Here is a 6,244-nt window from a genome sequence, read left to right as displayed (position 1 = left end):
GTGCCGCCCGTTGCATTGGGCATCTAATCTCAACCACAATGTATGTGTTTTTAAACCTACGAGTGTCTTGGGTTCTTCTGTCCAATGGGACGAGAGAGAGAGAGAGGCCACCAGTCTGTATTCCTTGAATGTCTTTTTTTTTTTTTTTTTGCTCGATTGATCTCATTGTAATTCGTTAAGAATGAATAATATCAAGCAAAAGTGTGGTGCGTTATTCTTTTTTTTTCTTAAACGTCACCTGGCCTTTGCGATCCCAGCATTTGTATTTGTATTTCATTAGCATTTGTGTTTCGTGGAGTTCTGCTATTTATGAGTTGTTCTAGTCCTAGTGTCTTCACTGACCTCCAACACCTCTCTCGTTGTACCTGTCCATGCTTTCCATTTCCAAACCAAAGCCATGGTGCTGGAGGTTATAACACGGCAGCATGAATCCGGGTGACGACCTCTTTATGAGGAGATACTGCCACCCAACCGTCTGTCCTGAATACGATTAGCTGACAGCAGGCCCGTCGAACGAAACCACGGCGAACACGTCATTATGTAAATCAAATTGTGCCAGACCAAACTCTGCATGCATTAGCCTATATTTCCCCACAGTGCTATAAAGGGCATGATATGGCGTTTGACACAGCAGTATTCACAGCATGTGACCCCTGGTTTATTAAGTATTCTCCGCTTTTCTCTCAAGATGGATAGACTTGAACTGGGGGGAAGGGGGGGCGTCGAGGATTGTCTATCGATTGGTTGTGTAAAGGCCCCCCCCAGTCTTGGTAACAGCGACAGTGGATGGCACCCAGGTATTGTGCGTCATTACGACACCACTTTTCTCCCATTGTTTTTTCACAGGGGGGAAACAATTGAAATGTAGGTCAGTGGGGTACGCAGTCCCGACATTTCAGCACATACACTTCAAAACTACCCCCCCACCCCCCCCACGTAGAAGCAGCTCCAGTTCATAAGACTGAAGCGGCCATTGTTATGGTGTGATGTTAGTGAAAGCCACTACTGACGACCTTACTTTGTGTGTGACGCAGTTTACACTGTGATGGATAGAAATACTGAACACACTGTACCAGTCGATACAACAATGGATAAGAATAAATAACAAACAAATAAATAATAATACTATTTCCTTGGTTGTGTTTGTAACATCAACAGCTCTAAACCACCCTCAAAACATTTAAAAATGAAGAAAATAAAATTTAAAAAAAGACCAAAGAAGAGACAAACATGCCGTACACTTTAGTCTCCATTCATGGCTTGCAAACGTATAAATATAGGCGCAATAATGCAAAGTAGTCTATAGGCTCCTCCTGCATAGGTCTCCCCATCCAAGGTCCAGGGCCGGGCCAGCAGCCAGGACTCTGTCTGTGTCCGCGGCCCTCACTCTTAAGGGGGCGGTGGGCACATCCTGCTCCCTAAGTCCTAGTCTAGGTCTGGACGTTGACGGCCTCACGATATCATGTCATCGGACGTTTTTACGTTGAGGAGAGAGAGACTCAAACAGTACGAGTAGTGAATCCCTCTCTGTGTCTATATATTACCTGAGCCGGTCCCTCTGTGAATATATATTACCTGAGCGCAGTCTGATGCCTCTTTGCACACGCTCAGTCAGTCCAACCGCTGATGCGGGGGTCAGCCTGTGTCACTGTCCAGAGACCTGTGCATGTTGATTTGTGAGAAAATATACATGAGCTGATATAAGGCGAAGGAACATGAGCTAAATACAAACTTCCCTCGGACATTTGCAATGTATGACTTGTTTCTAACGCCTTTAAAATAATGACTGAATTTGGTTCAATTATTTGTGTTAAGGCTGATAGTTACAGCTAACTGAATTGAGTCACATCGTGATAGAATTTCATTATGCCTCAACTATAAGCATTCTGTTTACTTTTTGAAGTAGATCGGTTGTAGGTTGTGGAAATATCCTTCAAATATGTTTGCTTTGCCACTTAAACCGTTACAAATGTATACGTAGTCAAAAACGCAATACAACCAGTGAATCAGATCTAACTGGGAGATGTAATGGCTACTGTGTGTGTTTATGGTGCCGCTGGTGCCCTCTGCTGGTACGTCCCTGCTCATACAGGAGCCCACCACCAGCTGCAGATGGGTCTGATCGAGTTTTCCTGTTAGTCAGTTCTCTGCATACAGTCGCGCAAGTTCCCAATTATGGACAAGGTATGTGATAACCTCACTGGTGAAATACAAAAATACCTCGATTATATATTTATTTATTTTTAAGTAAAAATTTTACAGCAGGAAGGTCTCTTAGTTTGTTGCCGGGTGTCATTTAAACGAGGGAAGATGTATTTGAAAGCTTTGAAGAATGGTATTAAAATATATAAACTATGTATTTGTAATATCCAAACCAGTCTAAGCAGGAGGGAGAAAAAACTGAAAACACGATAAGTTCCGTGGTTTGCCGCAGTAAATAATATGACCAAAGTATACAGAATATATAACCACTGTCCGGAGGTTGAAGGTAAAGTAGCTCTCAGTCCATAATAAAGAGTTGTAAATACTGACATCTAGTGTCCCACAATCATAATATCTGTCTATAATTTCTAAAGCTAACCATAACCTAATTATATTAATAATCCAAACCTAATTAACCATAAATCTAACCCTAACTACATAATAATCCTAACCGTATTAATCCTACAACTAACCCTAACCTAACTATATTAATAACCCTAACCTTATTACCCTAAAAACAAATCCTAACGTTTAATTACACTAACCCTATTAACCCTATTACTTTACTAAACTTTACTAAACTGAACCTGAATTTAACCTCAACCTCACATTTAATTTATATATACATATAAATTAAATGTGTGTACATGTGTGTGTGTCTCCATGTCTCATAGAAGTAAAGCCCTATACTTTAACTTGGCCAAGTTCGTCTATCAATAGCCTCATGGTTTTCATTCCAAGTGGGATTTTAATGTAGTCACAAGATGGCATTAGAAAGTCAGAAACGAGTAAGTTATTAAAGTTAGCAATAGTTCTCTTTCAGCTGAGCTATTGCATTTATATTGCATTCACAACGTAATCCCAGCAACAGCGACAATAGATAGGCCTATGCCAATTGTTTCAGATCGAACATTTTTCAGATTTCTGATCATTTTTCTATTTTTTCCTTTTCAAATCCGATCTCGATCGCGTGGATCACTGACCCGGGGGGGCATCAGATACAAAAAAAAAAAAAAAAAAAAAATTCCGTCAGTCAACCATTAGCCATGCGATACGAGTCCGCTAGCACAGCCAATTGTCTGGGATACAAAGCAGACGGCTCACTTAAGTCTGGACATCAGGTCCACCATGAGCATCGCTGGGAGCATCTGGACGGGTGCCCCTTGCGCCGGCGCAGCCCAGGACGGCAGATCAGGCACTAACGGCCGTGCGATATGTAGAGGCTTGAACATGAATATTTTGGAATGCAATTTCCATGTCAATAAACTGTTGTTTTTCCTTATTTTCTTGCAGAGCAGCAGCAACTGGTGGGTTTCTGGAGGGAGAGAGAGAGAGAGAGAGAGAGAGAGAGAGAGAGAGAGAGAGAGAGAGAGAGAGAGAGAGAGAGAGAGGGGGGGGGGGGGGGGGGGGGGGGGGGGAGTGGGGAAAGTCAGAGCAGGTGTGGGGGGGGGGGGGGTGAGAGGGGAGAGGAGAGAGGGTTAAGAGAGAAAGACAGAAGAGAGAGACAGAGTAAGAGAGAGGAGAGACATAGTCACAGACATAGAGGGAGCAAGAGAGAGAGAGAGAGAGAGAGAGAGAGAGAGAGAGAGAGAGAGAGGCACTCATGCGTTCATAATTGGAGGCTAGTGGATAACAGGGTTTTGTATCAACCGGGAAACCCGCGGACTGTGGAAGTGCTGGATGGAGTGATGCAGACTACACGCACCGAGGGATCAACACATACTGCATTGACCAACTGTAAGTGATCTGAGGCTCTATTGATTCAGCATTTTTTTTCCCTCTTGCTCTTTTACTTGCCAGCGAGTACTGCAGTGTTGCTTACAGCTAACTCTGGAGCAGATGTGCTGATGCACACTCTGGAAAGAAACACAAAGCGTTGAAAATACCCTGTATACTGAACACCTTCACTGTCAACTTAATGACACACTAATGTGTCATTCATCCCCATGTGTATTAGACATGCACTAGGAGTGCATCTTGAATTACAGAACAGTAAGCTACTGTCAATATGTATTATGTCAGGTCCAGAGGCAACTTCAACCTGTTTATTTATGTGTGTGTGTGTGTGTGTGTGTGTGTGTGTGTGTGTGTGTGTGTGTGTGTGCATGTGTGTGTGTGTGTGTGTGTGTGTGTGTGTGTGTGTGTGTGTGTGTGTGTGTGTGTGAGTGTGTGTGTGTGTGTGTGAGAGAGAGAAGAGCGAGCGAGAGAGAGCAACTCATTGCAACCGTCCCTACCACTAACCCTTAAGCACATTTCCATCATTTATCATTGTGTGTGTGTGTGTGTGTGCGTGTGTGTGCGTGTGTGTGAGTGTGTGTGTGTGTGTGTGTGTGTTTGTAAGACTCCGTGTGTCTTTGAGTGTAACAGGAATATAAACACAGACACGAAATCATATTTTGTCATTTGATTTCTTTTGATTTCATAGTGACATACCACAAAGCTCCTTTGTTTCCCCTCTGCATGTACTTTGTGTACTTTGTGTAGTGTGTGTAGTTTGTGTTGCATTAGTTTTAGCCCACTTCAAAAAGCTGACATTTATTTGCCTGTTCTAGTTGGGAGCACGGTAGCCAGATGGAGGCTGTTGATCTACTTAAAATGGTAGATGTGAAAGGACCATTACCTGGACCAGAGCAAACACACACACACACACACACACACACACACACACACACACACACACACACACACACACACACACACACACACACACACACACACACACACACACACACACACACACACACACACACACACACTCACACACACACACACACACTCTATCGATGTGGTCACTGAACAGATTCTGTGGTCTCTACACCTGCTTCCCCTTGAGTGATATATTGTGGTCTTTTTTCAGCTTCAGGTACCTTGATGCTGTTGTGTCTATAACTTAAGGAGAGTTCTTCGGAAGTATATTCTTCTAAAATGCATACCAATATATGCATTAAAAAGCCAAGTGTGGTTGGTATCGGCAATATTATTTACTATTTAGTCTGAGTTCATCAAGCACTATAGATCATATGAACCTATGCTATAGCCACCTGCACCCAGCGGCTAGATCGGACAGGAAGACTACCACTGTCTGCTATGCATCATGATCTGCATGATCCCCAGAGAGAAACCTTCCACAGCCCATGCAGAACATGACACAAACAGTTTAGTAAATGTTGGCCAGTAAGTTAATGATTGCCCCAATGTCACCCTTGGGTGGTTGCTAAGGTACTTGGGGGGGGGGGGGGGGGGGGTAGAGATGCTTGTCCAAGAGCAGGTATCGCAGTGACCAGCTGTAAACAGGTGTATCCGACAAAGGAAATAAACATCACGTTAAGTCCTACCTTATTTCACTATTGAAGGCAGCTGTTGTAAAATAAGATCCACTTCATGTATAGGGAACACTGTGGGATTACAGCAGGCGTCCTAAAGGTTGCTGTGATAGAGCCACGGCTGGAATACCCGCGCTGATAAATGCACATTCACATGTGCTGCCGCATGCATAATGTGCTCTGTCAGGGATAGAAAAGCACCCGGAACATTTCCCCCTCTACTCTAGGTAGCTCTGGCTTAGGGAACAATATACTTTTATTCCACTACACAGCAAATATTTAGCTTCATTATATTTACCCAACACCTGCACTCGTGTTTGTATTGCAGCCTATAAAGTTATAGACTATATACTATTAACTTGTTGATAGGAACCTTTTGTGTTTTATTCTGTTGACAGTCAGAGTAAGCATTTAGAAAAACACATTTTGAGGGTAACAGGTTGTTGATTAAGGATGGATATGCATGCATATGATATTTATAATCATTAATTACTCCTTTAAATGATACTTTGTTATATTCATAGGCAACACAAGTTTAATTTATTTGAGTACAGCGTTAATGGACCACTCCTACCTAAGTGCTGTTTAATTCGGGTGCTGGTTTTGTGTTGAATGCAGGTACACTCCATCATTGCCCCTCTCCTTCCCTGTGTGTGTGTGTGTGTGTGTGCGTGTGTTGCAGAGGGGCTGCAGGTCGGCCGGGTGGGTTCAGAGACGAC

This window comes from Micromesistius poutassou (assembly GCF_964030765.1).
Source record: "Micromesistius poutassou genome assembly, chromosome: 16".
Classification (NCBI taxonomy): Eukaryota; Metazoa; Chordata; class Actinopteri; order Gadiformes; family Gadidae; genus Micromesistius; species Micromesistius poutassou.
The sequence above is the reverse complement of the archived record's forward strand: the minus strand, read 5'-3'. Positions refer to the sequence as shown.